The 16,642-nt window shown below is 45.8% G+C and overlaps 1 long non-coding RNA gene across 1 annotated transcript in view; it reads right to left on the reverse strand.

Moving 5' to 3' along the window:
• Positions 1-5,858: 5,858 nt before the first annotated feature.
• LOC141053067 (uncharacterized) overlaps positions 5,859-16,642 on the reverse strand; it is a 61,220-nt gene continuing 50,436 nt past the window's right edge. Inside the window, exon 2 of the long non-coding RNA XR_012220955.1 lies at positions 5,859-6,230. This is a non-coding gene — a long non-coding RNA (uncharacterized lncRNA). The remainder of the gene's footprint in view (positions 6,231-16,642) is intronic.

Genomic DNA, 16,642 nt, shown 5'->3' on the forward strand with positions numbered 1-16,642 from the left:
CTAATTTCAGGCCACTAAATGCATGTGATCAACAATATTGAAGTCATTCGCCGCTTGTTTCCCGGCCTCTTTACATAGTCTGAGGAGTAATGATGAGGACAGAATGATTACTAGTAGATCAATCTGTCCACATACAATATCATCTTAGTAGCATAACTGCAGTTTTCACTAAGCATTTTGCTGATGAGAACAATGATTTTTGTTCCGACATAACTAATCGAATCACTTGATGAATATCCTGCATTTTACACTCCCCCCTAGTCTTCCATATAGTATATTACACCTTTATAGTCCTCCATATAGTATAATGTACTCCCCATACTCCTCCATATAGTATAATGTACTCCCCTAGTCCTCCATATACTATAATACACTCCCCATAGTCCTCTATATAGTATAATAGACTCCCCATAGTCCTCCATATAGTATAATAGACTCCCCATAGTCCTCTATATAGTGTAATGTACTCCCCTAGTCCTCCATATACTATAATACACTCCCCATAGTCCTCTATATAGTATAATAGACTCCCCAGTCCTCCATATAGTATAATGTACTCCCCTAGTCCTTCATATACTATAATACACTCCCCATAGTCCTCTATATTGTATAATAGACTCTCCATAGTCCTCCATAAAGTATAATAGACTTTGCATAGTCCTCCATATAGTATAAAATACTCCCCATAGTCCTTCGTAGAGTATAACACACTCCACATAGTCCTCTGTTGTGAATTCACTTTCTGGCCTACCTTTGGTTGCTGATGAAGGTAGTGGAGATGGTTATATTGACAGAGGGGTCGCAAGTTCTCTTTCCGGGCTCCCTCTGGTGGTTACAGGAGGTAATGGCGCTGATCTAATTAACAGAGGCCTGCCACCTGATAATGAGGAGGACGATTGGACATTGGGAGTTTCTGACTGGATTTAAGACAGCCGACTCCCTCTATCCCTGCTGGTGATTTTTTCCTGCCTCCTGAGGTCTTAGTTTCCAGCTCAGTCCCTGCATGCTCAAGCTATGTGTTCTTTCGCTATTGATCACATTTGATTTGGTTTTGTCTATTTCAGTTTTGTGTGGTCAGCCAGCCCCGGCTGGGGCTGTGCTGAATTTCCATCTTTATGTTATTGTTTGTGCCAGTTTGTTTTTGTCCCTTATTAGATTGGCCTCTCTTTGCTCTGTTTTCAGAATATACCAGAGTGCTGATATAGTGGGCGAAGTCTAGTGACTTCAGTATTTTTTCTATCAGACGTGTTGGGCATTTTTTGCAGGGTTTTTTGCATGATTGCAGACAGCGTCTTTCCTTTCCTGTCCTGTCTAGTTAGTTTGGGCCCCATCGTTTGCTCAGCCTATTTTCCTACCTGCGTTTGTGTTTTCATCTTGTCTTACCGACAATATATGTTTGGGGGCTATCTATTCCTTTGAGGTCTGCTCTGGGGCAGTTTAGATTTCCCCTTTCTTGCTTTAGACTTATTTAGTTCTCTGGCTGTGTCGAGGCGTCTAGAATAATCGTAGGTACGCTGCACGGCTACTGCTAGTTGTGTGGATAGAATCACGGGGTCTGCAATCTGCTTAGTTACTAACCTCTCTGGTTTTCTGTGGCTTAGCTTGGTCTTGCTATCCTCCTCGGCGACCCAATCATAACCGTCTTCCATAAAGTATAATACACTCCCCATAGTCCTCCATTGAGTATAATACACTCCCATAGTCCTCCATAGAGTATAAAGCAGTCCCTATATATATATAGAATAATATTATGACATTATATAGTAAAACGCAACCCCCACATAGAATATAATGCAGCCCCCATAGAATATAGTGCAGCCACACATAGAATATAATGCAGTCTTACAGTATTATGGCCACCACATACTCACTTGCTCACTGATATAAACCATATTCATGGGAATGGAGATCAGTGAATATTCATTCTATTTAGTAGCAGGCACATGTGATCACCTAGCAGGAAGCCTGCAGCTGCGGCTACTGTGCCCGCTATTAAAGTGAAATGAATATTTACTTTCCACTCCTATAGTCCCTCCCATCTCTCAGCACGGGCTTCAGTGCATAGAGGTGAGAGTGACTATGTGCGTGGGGAGCAGTGAATATGAATTTCACTTTAGCAGCGGGCACAGGCTTTAGCTGCAGCAGCCCGGTCCTTCCTCCTGTCACCCGCTGCTCTGCTGGCACTGGGCGGCCCCCCTCACTCACGGATTCCATAGCAGCTGCATGGTGTGCCACTATTTATTATTATTATTAGTATTTTTATTATTGTTATTATCTATTTATAAAGCACCATTGGTTCCATGGTGCTGTACATGAGAAGGGGTTACATACAAATTACAGATATCACTTACAGTAAATAAACTAACAATCACAGACAGATACAGAGTGGAGAGGACCCTGTCCTTTTGAGCTTACATTCTACAGGATGGTGGGGAAGGAGACAGTAGGTTGGGGGGTTGCAGCAGCTCCAGTGATGGGGGGGCGGTAGCTCCAGCAGTGGTGAGGAGGCAGCGGGGATCATTGCAGGCTGTAAGCTTTCCTGAAGAGGTGGGTTTTCATGTTCCGTATGAAGGATCCGAGTGTGGTTGATAGTCGGACATGTTGGGGAAAAGAATTCCAGAGGATGGGGGCTATTCGGGAGAAGTCTTGGAGGCAGTTGTGTGAAGAGCGAATAAGTGTGGAGGAGAGAAGGAGGTCTTGGGAGGACCGGAGATTATGTGAGGGAAGATATCAGGAGATTCGTTCAGAGACATATGGAGGAGACAGGTTATAGATAACCTTGTAGGTCAGTATTAGTAATTTGAATTGGATACGCTGAGGGAATGGGAGCCAGTGAAGAGATTTGGAGAGAGGAGAAGCGGAGGAGTAGCAAGGAGAGAGGTGGATTAGTCGGGCAGCAGAGATAAGGATGGACTGGAGGGGTGCGAGGGTGTTAGCAGGGAGGCCACAGAAAAGGATGTTGCAGTTGTCGAGGCGGGAGATGATGAGGGCATGCACAAGCATTTTAGTTGAGGGTTGAGGAAGGGACGGGTTCTGTAAATATTTATGAGCAGGAGACGACAGGAGGTAGTAAGAGCTTGGATGTGCAATTTGAAGGACAGGGCAGAGTCAAGGGTTACTCCGAGGCAGCGGACTTCCGGTGCAGGGCAAAGTGTGATGTTGTCAATTGTTATAGATAGGTCAGGTAAGGAAGATCTGTGAGATGGAGGAAAGATCATCAGTTCAGATTTGTCCACATTGAGTTTGAGGAAGTGGGAGGAGAAGAAGGAGGATATGGCTGATAGACACTATGGGATTCTGGAGAGCAGAGAGGTGACGTCTGGGCCAGAGAGGTAGATCAGAGGTGACGTCTGAACCAGAGAGGTAGATCTGAGTATCATCGGCGTAAAGGTGGTACTGGAATCCGGCGGACTTTATAAGTTGCCCCAGGCCAAGTGTATAGATTGAGAAAAGTAGGGGTCCTAGAACAGAGCTTTCAGGGACTCCAACAGAGAGGGGGTGAGATGAGGAGGAAGTGTGGGAGTGGGAGATGCTGAATGTGCGGTTTGAGAGGTATGAGGAGATCCAGGATAGGGCGAGGTCCTTGATACCAAAGGAGGAGAGGATCTGTAGTAGGAGGCAGTGGACAGGTCTAGTAGGAGGAGTATAGAGTATTGTCCATTAGCTTTGGCTGTAAGTAGGTCGTTAGTAATTTTGGTCAGTGCTGTCTCAGTGGAGTGATGTGGGCGGAAACCAGATTGTAGATTGTCAAAGAGCAAGTTAGATGAGAGGTGGGAGGAAAGTCCATCGTGGACGTGCTGTTCCAAGAGTTTGGAAGCTAATGGGAGCAGCAATATTGGGCGACAGCTGGACACAGCGGTTGGGTCGAGGGTTGTCTTTTAAAGGGTAGGCGTGATTGTAGCATGTTTGAAAGCAGAAGGAAGGTACCAAAAGTTAGTAATAGGTTGAAGAGCTGGGTGGAATAAGAGTGATGGTGAGGTTGGGTATGAGATGGGATGGGGTAGAGTGCACAAGTGGTGAATTGTGATTTGGAGAGATGATGGATAAGGAGGTCATGGGGTTTGGGCATTGGTCTGGTATTAGTGACACACCACTGGCTGAGGGAAGAGGCAGACACTAATAAGCTTGGGGCCCCTGTTCAAGAAATGTGTCTGTGCCCCCCTCCCTGCTTGGTATGCTGCTTATGATGATGGCAATCTGGCAATGGGACCCTGGAGCCTCGGGCTCTGAGAAACAAGGCAGATTGCCCTCATTATTACTGCCCTGCAAGCAGGGGTGTATATAGCAATCACAGGGCCCCGTAGCAAAAGTTCTTTTTGGGCCCCTACACCTCTAAAAAAATATATATTTATATTTTTTCACTGAGATGGATTTATATACTGTGTGTGTAATGAATATCTATAATAATAAATGCCCTAAGCAGCTTCCGGTTGTAACAACTTCCGTCCAGTTGTAACTGGTGACGTCACCGCACACCTCTTTCCATGTTAACCCTCAACACACCACTCCTCCTCAACACACACTCCTCTCACCTTTCACCATCTCCATTCACGTCCACTCACTCTTTCACTCCACATACGACCCCTTCTCTCACTCCGTCTCTCATACTCACGCCGTCATCGCCGCTGATCCACGATCCCCGACATCTTCTTCCGCCGGCGCCATCCTGGATCCAGACGTCCTCCACGCCGGCGACATGTTCTTGCGGCGACGCCATATTGAGTATCGTGAAATCCCGCGATACTCAAGATGGAATCGCCACAAGAGCATGTCGCCAGCGTGGATGCCGTCGGGATCCAAAATGGCGTTGGCAAAATCTCGCAAGATTTTGTCGACGCCATTTTGGATCCCGACGGCATCCACGCCGGCGACATGTTCTTGCGGCGACGCCATTTTGGATCGGCGAAATCCCGCGATACTCAAGATGGCGTCGCCGCAAGAACATGTCGCCGGCGAGGAAGGACGTCTAGATCTAGGATGGCGCCGGCGGAAGATGATGTCGGGGATCGTGGAGCAGCGGCGATGACGGTGTGAGTATGAGAGACGGAGTGAGAGAAGGGGTCGTATGTGGAGTGAAGGAGTGAGTGGACGTGAGTGGAGATGGTGAAAGGTGAGAGGAGTGTGTTGAGGAGTGTGTGTGTTGAGGGTTAACATGGCAAGAGGTGTGATGCTATCGCATCCTCCCGATGCGATAGCATCGGGCCATGATCTAGTATATATATATATATCCGTTAGCATACGGTCCTGCTGGCTCCAGTGCAGTCAGACTTGCAGTCAAATGACAACTAGTGTATGCTGTCAGTGACTAGAACACTACTGTACAGATAAGGCTGACACTCTAGTTGACACATGTCAGCAAGTGTGCAAAGCGACTACTCTTAGTTATGTGATTACTGCTGGAACCGGCAGAGCCCGACCATTGTTTGTATTATATTACATTTTATGTCTGGTAGCTGTATCATCTGGTATCTGCTCTACATACTGTATACCATACATACATACGCACATATACCGTACATACACAGATACACATACATACCTACACACATACTGTACATACACATAGATACAAATAAATATACCGTATATGAAAACACACCCATATACCATACATACACACTGATACACATACATATACTGTCATACATTCACATACCGTACATTCATATATAAGGGAGGGACAGGACTGTAGTCGTGACCTGTATTCTGGTGGCAGCTGTGTCCAGTCCTTCCCCTACATGAAACATACTATGCTCCTTGGCATACCTGCATCCCCAGATTCATCTTCACCCGGGCACTTCCCAGGCCATAACGGTCCCTCTTCTAAGCGACCCCCATCAATGGAGACACAGTCCGAGACAACTTTAACACTTTCTTTACTTAGGATTTCACACGTTACATCCACAGTTGGTACAATATAACATTTGCTTGCTTCCTGATCTTTCCCTTGCTTGTTGTCGCATCTGTGCAGTACACGCCCGGTCCGACCCATACTAGACTGCTTCCATTTCCTTCCAGGTCTGACCTAACTACAATGACATTTCCTTCAGCCTGTTTCGTCCCAGACATGAATTTATCAATCACTATGTTTGGGGCCTCTGGTGAAGCATCCGACACCGTCTGTACCGATCTCGTCGAAGCTCCATCTCCTTTCATCTCTTTAGTCCAACCAACTTCTGCCCTAAAAGCATTGGCCCAGGCAATGAGACGCCACATCTTCCTTTTCCTAACTGTACATACACAAAGAACACATAGTATGTAAGCAATATTATAAAACAGGAATGCAAGGAAATATATACAGTTTTCTATACAATGGTAACACATTCAAGTGGCAATACCATAACCAATGAGCGGTAATACATAGTTATACATGTAGCAGTACCGCAGGCAATAATCATAAAACACATCTGTAAACATTTAGAACTGGAAGACAATCAGAGGGAAGGGGAGCATGAAAAACATCATATCTTACCCCCTTACACATACAGCATACATACATCTGGTATCTGCTCTACATATACCGTACATACTGTGGTGTAGTAACCACTTTGTCCGCTAGGGGGCGCTGTGTGGATGTCCCAGGAGAAAGGATGAATGGCAGAATACTGAATGGTTGTTATGTATCTCAAAGTGGGTGGCTTTGAGATGGAGACTTGTGTGTTGATCAGCAGTGATACTGCTGAAGTGTTGCTTTAATGTGTCAGGGAGAAGTCTCCAGGTAACTAGGGAGATGGGCGGGCCAGTTACCTACAAACCCACACAGGGGGTGTGTTTAAAGAACACTGTTGTAAAGAGTGTGAGTGGTTGAAGGACTTGTGATGAGGTCATAGTCATGTGACCTGGTGGGCGTGGTTATGGACCATATAATGTGGCCAGGGAAGGTCACATGTGGTGAATGCTGGGACCTGGTTGGTCAAGTGTGGAAGGCCCCGTCTGAGTAAGATGGGGCTGCCTTCTGACAGCAAGTGAACGCTGTGTGTAATGGCTGCACGTGCCTGGTAATTCCCTGGAGGGAATGGACATCTGCCGCATGATGGTGAAGGAACCATGCGTGACCCTGATGTGGGTGAGATAATGCTGAGGCTGAAGAGCCTGTGTAATGGACATTTGCTTAATCTGTGTGATATAAGGATAACCAGAGTGAAGCTATAATGGACGCTATGCTGTTATATGAAGTTATGTTGCTGCTATGGGTTTATGCTGCTGAATAAACCGCATGGACTGTTATGAGTTTATGGAAAATCTGTGCCGGATCTGATCTTGTGGCTGCTGAGCGAGTATCCCCTACTTGAATGACAGCGCTACCTCACAATTGGTGAAGAATACGGGCTTTGTAGCCTTGTTGCTGGGAGCAACGGAAGAGGACTGCAATGTTCGGTTGCTAAGGGCAACGGTTTCCAAAAACGCATGTTGCAGTGCTGGCAATGCTGAGCCAGGAGGGCTGATGGTTGGGGAAGCCACTGCCCGGCTGTGGTTTTGGAACCGTGGGGCGGCCTAGTGAGTAACGCACTGTCCGGATCGGTGAGCCCAATGCGGCCGTTTCCCCAGGAGAAAGAGACTTATAGGATACCTCTGCGATAGAGGGGTCCGAGAACCTGCGCGGCCAGCAGGTGACAGTCGTGAAAACCGTGTTGTACTGACCGGGGTCAGTGAGAAAGAGACTGGTGATTGCTATAGGGTGCCTCTGTGGCGAAGAGGTATCCAAGGACCTGTGTGGCCAACACAGGTAACGGACAGGTGTTCGTGTTGTACTGACCTGGGTCAGTGGGAAAGACTGTGTACCTGGAGGGTTCAGTGAGCAAGGTCCTGGAGGGTCAGTGTTGGGAGATGCTAGAAGAATCGGATCCCTGGAGCACGTGGTATGACCTTGGACCTGGTGAGGCATAAGTGTTGGGCAGTATCAGTTAGAAGATGGATGTCCTGAAGAGCACCTGCTGAGCCCCTGGACCTGGTGAGGCCGATGTGTTGGGAAACCCTGGGAGGAGGGTCGACTCCCTGAATAGCACCTGGTGTGCCCTGTGTGTTGGACGGTCTCAGGCAGAGACGGTACATCCTGAATAGCACACAGACAGGACACATGAGTTTTTTGTGTGGTGTTTTTTTTCTTTTCTCAACTCAGCCTGCGGTGGCTCAGTGGGAGTCAAGAAGGTGACAAGCGGCTTCCTGTAACTCGGCGGGATTACGAAGGGGACAAGCGGCTTCCTGTAACTCGGCGGGGTTACGAAGAGGACACCAGCCGCTGTGTGTGCGAACAGCAGCCGGTGGTGTCTGTGATTGGTGACAGCAGGAGCTGTGGTGGTGCCAGCAAAGACTTCTATGGTATCGTTAAAAGACATAAACTGTGTTGTGTGAATTGTGGTCTGAGAAGACTGATATAACGGACATGGGGAAGTCCCGAAAGGGGGCGGTGGCCCAAATCGGGGTGGTAGCCCAAATGTGGGTGGAGTCCCAGAAGGGGGCGGTGACCCAAATTGGGGTGGTAACCCAAAAAGAAGTGGAGTCCCAGAGGGGGCGGTGACCCAAATTGGGGTGGTAACCCAAAAAGGGGTGGAGTCCTGGAAGGGAGCGGTGACCCAAATTGTGGTGGTTCAGGAAATGGCAGCACTGGTTGCCTCAGTGGGTATGTCTGGAGAACTGCAGTGTGTCTGTATGAGTTTTGAGGAGTGCGGCATGTATTTTCCGGATAATGACGGGCCACAGGTGTGTACCGTGATGCTGCGCTGGGAATGAGTCTTTGGTAGACTGGACTCAGGGAGTCTGGTGACTCTGACAGGAACTCCTCTCATTTTATCTCTGACCGAGAAAAACGCCAGGGTTCGCTGTAAACATGGGGTCACGGTGAACTATGCAGTAGACCGAGTAATGTTCAAAGGGACCAAAGGTGGTGCGTGCCAAGGGGGCGGGATACCACGGGATTTAGTCTATGCCTTGGAGAGGGGCTGGGACTTTGCCGTGTTTGATGACATATGGCAGGAGGTTGGAGACGTTTCTACTGTTGGACTAACAGGTATGAAGACGGTGACTGCTCCTGACGTGGACAGGTCAGAGGTAGAACTGACTGGAAGAAGAAGTACATCTGCCCAACTGACGGACCTGACGTCTCGTAACAAGACAGATGGTGGGCTGGGAGATGAGGTGACTGGAGTGGACACAAGGTCAGAGGGTAACTGGAGGGTTGACTCGGCTGATCGGCGTGACTCAGACTCTAGGGTGACTGTGGCTATGAGAGAGAAAGAGAGCACAGACTAGATCACTTAGAGAAAGAAGTCTTCGAGCTCAAAGTTCACCTGGCATCATGGCAAGGTCTGAATAAGTCCCTCAGAGAAGAGGTAGGAGTACTAACAGAAACTGTAAGAGGTCTTCTGCGGGAGAATAAGTGGGACGAAGACTTACAGCGGCCAGGCCTGAATGAGGAACAGTGTGAAGACAAAAAGAAACTGAAAAGTATGGAAGCAGAGGTGATTCATTTGCAGATGGAGCTTGCTGCTGCAGAGTGTGCTAAAAGACAAGCACAGCAGGAAAGAGATGAACTGGCTGATGTGATTGCCAACAACAGAGGTGAAGGTGCTCTGGCTTTGGAAGAAAAGAGGCGGTTAGAGTCTCGCATTGTTCAAATTGAAGAAGAAGTGGAGGAAGAACACAGCAACGTTGAATTAGCCAATGACAAGCTGAGAAAGGCCACACTTCAGGTTGACCAGATGGATGCTGATCTGAAGACAGAGTGTAGTAATGCTCAGAAGAATGAGAGTGCCCGTCAGCAATTAGTTTGCCAGAATAAGGACTTAGAAACAAAGGTTGCACTACTGGAGGAACAGCTTGATGCAGAAATTAAAGTGCGACAATCTGCTAGCAAACAAGTACGTCGTACGGAGAAAAAACTGAAGGTTGTACTAAGGCAAATGGATGATGAAAGGCGTAATTCTGAGCAGTACAAAGACCTGGCGGAGGGAAATGATGTGCGTCTGAAACAGTTGAAACGCCAGGTGGAAGAAGCAGAGAAAGAGTCTTAACGTGCCAATACGTTGCACCGTAGATTACAGTGTGAACTGGAGGTTGCTACGGAGACAGCAGATGCAAAGAACTGTGAGGTTAATGCACTGAAAAGTAAACTTAGATGTGGTGGGGTACCATTTCTTACAAGACGCTTAGATAGAGAGAGGATGGGGACTAACCAGTGTCTGACGACACAGACAGACCGTGACTGGAGGGTCAAAGCCAATGACCGATATTCTGAATGCTGGAGGTGGGGAGGTCTAATGTAGGAACGAGGCCGTATGACAGATGGAGATGGTTCTCTCGACCTGTGGGGCAAGGTGTAGTGAGTGCCCGGTCGCGAGACCCTGGTGTAATGTGTGTTCAACCCCACAAGTTTGAACAGAAGGGGGGGAGGTATGTGGTGTAGTAACCACTGTGTCTGCTAGAGGGCGCCGTGTGGATGTCCCAGGAGAAAGGATGAATGGCAGAATACTGAATGGCCGTTATGTATCTCAAAGTGGGTGACTTTGAGATGGAGACTTATGTGTTGATCAGCAGTGATACTGCCGAGGTGCTGCTTTAATTTGTCAGGGAGAAGTCTCCAGGTAACTAGGGAGATGGGTGGGCCAGTTACCTACAAACCCACACAGGGGGTGTGTTTAAAGAACACTGTTGTAAAGAGTGTGAGTGGTTGAAGGACCTGTGATGAGGGCATAGTCATGTGACCTGGTGGGCGTGGCTATGGACCATATAATGTGGCCAGGGAAGGTCACATGTGGTGAATGCTGGGACCTGGTTGGTCAAGTGTGGAAGGTCCCGTCTGAGTGAAATGGGGCTGCCTTCTGACAGCAAGTGAACGCTGTGTTAATGGCTGCACGTGCCTGGTAATTCCCTGGAAGGAATGGACGTCTGCCGCATGATGGTGAAGGAACCATGCGTGACCCTGACGTGGGTGAGATAATGCTGAGGCTGAAGAGCCTGTGTAATGGACATTTGCTTAATCTGTGTGATATAATGATAACCAGAGTGAAGCTATAATAGACGCTATGCTGTTATATGAAGTTATGTTGCTGCTATGGGTTTATGCTGCTGAATAAACCGCATGGACTGTTATGAGTTTATGGAAAATCTGTGCCGGATCTGATTTTGTGGCTGCTGAGCGAGTATCCCCTACTTGAATGACAGCGCTACCTCACAATACATACACACATATACCGTACATACACAGACAGATACACATACATATACCGTACATACATAGACACACATACCGTACATACATACACCGTACATAGACACAGATACACATATATACCGTCTATGCAAACACACATATAGCATACATACACACAGATACACAAACATACCGTCATACATACATATACCCTACATACATATATTGTACATACACACAGATACAAATACACATACCGTAAATACACATACACTGTACATACCCACATGCAGTTATATACACATACAGTATACGCATACCGTACACACATACACATGTACTGTACATACATGCACATAAACATACATATATATATATACACCATATATACATACAAATATATAGCACATACACAGATACACACATATACTATACACACATACATTTACTGTACATGTATGCACACAGACGAACAAATATACCATACATACACACACACATATACCGTACAACATATACAGGTACACACAGAAGCATACCCATAGATGCACACACATACTGTACATACACAGATGCATACATGCATAATACATACAGTATACAAGTGCATACCTACACACATACTAATCTGTGATATCAGGTGATCAGATGAGCCCTGGAGGAGGCTGCAGAACTTAAGGCCCCGTCACACATAGTGACTCACCAGCGATCCCGACAACGATATCAACGTGTCAGGATTGCTGGTGAGTCGCTACATGATCGCAGGTGAGCTGTCAGACAGCTTCACCAGCGATCAGGACCAGCGACGCTGAGCGCGCAGCGTCGCTGTGTACTTTAGTTACCAGCGCGCTGATGCAGGGAGCTGGTAACTAAAGTACACTTTGGGTTTCTAAGGGACATGCGTCTCTTAGAAACCCGATGTGTACCTTAGTTACCAGCTCCGTGCATCAGCGTGCTGGTAACTAAGGTACACAGAGGGTTTCTAAGCACAGCGCCAGGGGGTGGGTAGAAAAAAAAAAAAAAGAACAAAAAAACTCTTGCTTAGGTGCCGCCCTAGGCACGTGCCCTCAAGTGCCTAATGGCAAATATGGCCATGGTCTTGGGTGAAATTTAAAAACATTCTCCACTTATATTCTGTTGAAAAGAAAAGAAACAATTTTGCAGATTTTAGACATTTACTAAAGCTAAGTAATGCAGGCGCCATTTCAAATTCCATGCTTTTTCCCACAGGCAAAGTGGAGCATTATTTTCAATCGGATCTGTCTGGTGCAGTTTGCATCCATCTTTGGCCATTTCTTGTAGTAGTTTCATTTTAGCTTTCCTATAAAGGAGCAGAAAGATGGAGCTCCAAATGTCAGTGTGAACCTAGCCTTATACAGTATGGTGCCGCTTGATGTTTCAAGGTATAGAAATGTGCGCATATGCCTAATGAGCTGATTGCTGCTGATAACACATGCTCAGTCTCTGTCCTTACAGCCAGTTCTCTTGCATTATGATCTCCTGTTAACTGCTGTGAAACCAGTAGAAATGTCTTTCTGTCATGCTTGATTTCTAAAATTGAAATTGCACATTGTGGATGTTACACAGTAATACCTTCAATACGTTAAATTCTAGAATACTTATCTGAAAGGGAAGAAAAAAAAATTATTATGAGCTGCCAGAAGTGGTAGGAGACTGATCTGCGCAGAGGCTGCTCTTACTAGCACAGGGAAGAATATAAGGAAGCAAATAAAAAAGGTTTTGTGCTAGAAACAGTTAAAATTACATTAAAGTAACATTGTTGAACTTTTGGTATTAAAATAATTGTATCTAATAGAATGATTGACAACATAAAAGTGTCCACTGTGCAGCTTCCATCTGCATTTCCCATCTCATGTTTTATGGCCTCCATTTAACATACGGTATACACACGAGATGGTCTTATAATTTTTACCTTTAACATGTTTGTCTATAATGTTCTTTCTAATCTCCTGAAACAACTCTTTCCTTCGCTTCCTCTGGTCCATGCTGAGTGTGATACACACCATGTCACCAAACAGCACAGTGAGTATCTGTAGCCTCTATACAGGCCAATCACTGATTCCAAGATTGTAGACACCTGTGATGCTAATTAGTGGACACAACTTGATTTATCATGTTCCTTTTGTCCCATTATTGTCAGGGGTACCATCATCTCTGTCCAGGCCTATTTCATGAGTTTTGCAAGTATCACATCTTGTAAACGCTTTTTGTAGCCAGACAAGAGTCTTTCAGCTCTTGTTTGAGGGATTTTCATCTATTCTTTCTTGGAAAATAGCAATAATTTTGACCAGGGGTGCCCAAACTTATACATGCCACTGCATACTGGCCAGATGGAAGCCAAAAAGACAATATAGTCCTCTGGATATTAGGGCTTTAATACAGCATACACACTAAACATAGGGCAAAAACCTGTTTATGAACATAATCTTATATTACAGAGTGAAGGGAAATACAGGAGATTCAGGTGCTTCTCACAAAATTAGAATATCATCAAAAAGTTAATTTATTTCAGTTCTTCAATACAAAAAATGAAACTCATATATTATATAGAGTCATTACACACAGAGTGATCTATTTCACGTGTTTTTCTGTTAATGTTGATGATTACGCCTTACAGCCAATGAAAACCCAAAAGTCATTATCATTTTTTCAAGTTGGTGTTATTAAGTATTCTAATTTACTGAGATAATGACTTTGAGGAATCTCCTGCATCAGCGTCATTCGTCAAGCAGCTCAAGCAGCGATTCATTATTATATACTCCCCCGATGAGTCCCACCTGGACGAAACGCGTCGGGAAACGCTATCTTATATGATGGAGGCTACAACAATATCACCTGTATTTAGAAGGCTCTCTGCTGAATGACGCTGGTGCAGGAGATTCCTCAAATGTTATGGGTGAGATCTGACCATTGCTGTCTTGAACAGCTTGTGAAAATCATATGTTTTTCTGGATGAATTGTGATATGTAACTTCTTGCTGCAAGTAACCACAAGAAAAAGAAAATCCTGTGTGGTTTAGTTTAGTTGGTTACACTGCAATTTGGGAGAAGTCTGACATTTTTTCTATGCCTCCCTCTCTGCTGCTATTAAATTTATAGGTCCTTTTCTGTTTGTCCTGATGATTTTCTATAATGGTGCTTGAACGCTAGAATATTTCTATATCTTCAGTGAAAACAGATCTTAGGCTAGTTTCACACTAGCGTTTATTCCATGCAGCGCACGGCGTGCGCCGAATGCAGCATGTTGCATTTTGGCGCGCACGGCGCACCTTCAAAAGTGCGCAGCGCACGCTAAAATCCTACTAGCGCACGGCCAGCGCACGATCTGCGCACCTTATGCTAAAGATAGGCTGCGCAGATCGCATGCAGCCGTGTGCGATAGTAGGTGGTGATGACCGGATGGGGCGGGCAGGGAGCCGGGTGGGGCTTAGCGGCGCCGTGCGCTGCATGGAATAAACGCTAGTGTGAAACTAGCCTTAGTACTTGAATATAGCCGGCTGCTCCTAGGTACTGTTAAATGAGTAATGGTTAAAGATTGATATGGGCATGTGTTTATCTGTGTAAAAGCATCCAACAATAGGCTGCTACCTATTGTTTTGAGCAGACCATAGAAAAGATATATAACGGACCAGTTTTTTTGGTTTTATTAATTGTTTGTCTTTTTTTCACTTGGGGTGCTTTTTGTCACTATATGTTGTTTTTATTGAGTAACCATTAAAGGTTAAGTTTTAGTGTTATCCATACGTCGACTTTCTGCCCCTGTATTTCACCTACAGCTCAGTCAATCCATGCGTTTTTCATGTAAGAAAAGCAGCATTTTACAGAAATAATGGAATTAATGAGACTTTTAGAAACTGCTGTGTGTTATGTGTTATGGATTGTGTTGTGTTTTTTTTTTTTTTAAATGCAATATGTCTTTTCTGTCAGTGGTTTAATGCTGATTTTCTCCTTAGATTAAAATAGGTAAATTAGCACCATAAAAAAAGACAAAAAAATCATAGAAAAAAAATGTGGATAAATTCTGACAAAGTTTTCTGGCAGTAGTCGATAGAAAAAGTGGCAGTGAAATTCACCATTAAGATCTTCAGCTTCTCTTAAAGCAAATCCGTAACCATGTTTTTGGCACCAAATCTGGAAGCAGCATAATGTACGGTCAGATTTCAGTGATGTGTCAGTTACTGGGCTAGTTGCTGTAAAATCACTGTTCTGTTAGTAGAAGATTATCACTAGGGGACTAGTAAACCTACTGCCAGGTAGTCCAACCACGCCCCCACCACTGATTGGCAGCTTTCTGCCTATGCACAGTACACAAAGAAAGCTGCTGGTCAGTTTTGTGGGTGGGGTTATACGGAGCTCATCATTCAGAAAACTGGTAGATCTGCAACTCGTAAAAATGTTTTTAATCAAAACTACAGCAAGCAGTCCAGTAAGTGAAGCTTCGCTGGAATCATGATGTCTGCCATAAAAAATCATGCTGTGCGCAAATGAAGTAGCAACATCCTAGCTGCAGATTCCCTTTAAGTTTCAACACAAAGCCTTAGGCTAGTTTCACACTAGCGTTTATGAGCGCAGCGACGGCCTGCGCACGGCCACCGCTAAGCCCCGCCCCCTGCCGCGCCTCCGCCGGTAGCTCCGCCCACCGGCGCATGACCCTGCATGCGCCCTGCATCCCCTATCTTTATCACAGGGGGCGCAGGCCGTGCGCAGTATGCGTTTGGCGGCGCATGCGTCCTTTTGACGGTGCGCCGACCTGCGCCAAACGCAACCTGCTGCAGTTTGGTTGCGTCGGCGCACCGTCAAAAAGGCGCATGCGCCGCCAAACGCATACTGCGCACGGCCTGCGCCCCCTGTGATAAAGATAAGGGACGCAGGGCGCATGCAGCGTCATGCGCCGGTGGGCGGAGCTACCGGCGGAGGCACGGCAGGGGGCGGGGCTTAGCGGCGGCCGTGCGCAGGCCGTCGCTGCGCTCATAAACGCTAGTGTGAAACTAGCCTTACACAGTGAAAAGAAGCCCACTGGTCTATGGTGTTTCAAAGCCTCCTGTGACACATGAAGTCTTTAAGATTATTACAATTATTGAGGAATCTCTTACAAATACTAGGGAATGTACAATGTCAGGCTAATAGCTGGGCAGAACACACAGCAAGGTCTCTATAATGACTTTTTAATGAGATTTATTTGATAATGTGTCATGAATTATTTAGTAGCACAATCAAAAATTCACAGATGTAATGAGAACATGCCATAATCAACATTGTTTGAGTAAAGTCATAAAGGTTTCTTTTTAGTGCACACACATTTGTTAGGTGGTGCTAATAAACACATGTTTAAATAATGATGCCCCATTACCAGCCGGACAAAGCTACAAAAATAATTGATGCCGCTCTGATCCCCAGCTAATAAAGTTCAGGCAGTGCTTATTTAGCCCCATACATTACTATGTATTTATTCATTCAGATTATCGTTTCATCA

Source organism: Dendrobates tinctorius, unplaced genomic scaffold (assembly GCF_039654945.1).
Source record: "Dendrobates tinctorius isolate UK_male_01 unplaced genomic scaffold, ASM3965494v1 ptg000165l, whole genome shotgun sequence".
NCBI lineage: Eukaryota > Metazoa > Chordata > Amphibia > Anura > Dendrobatidae > Dendrobates > Dendrobates tinctorius.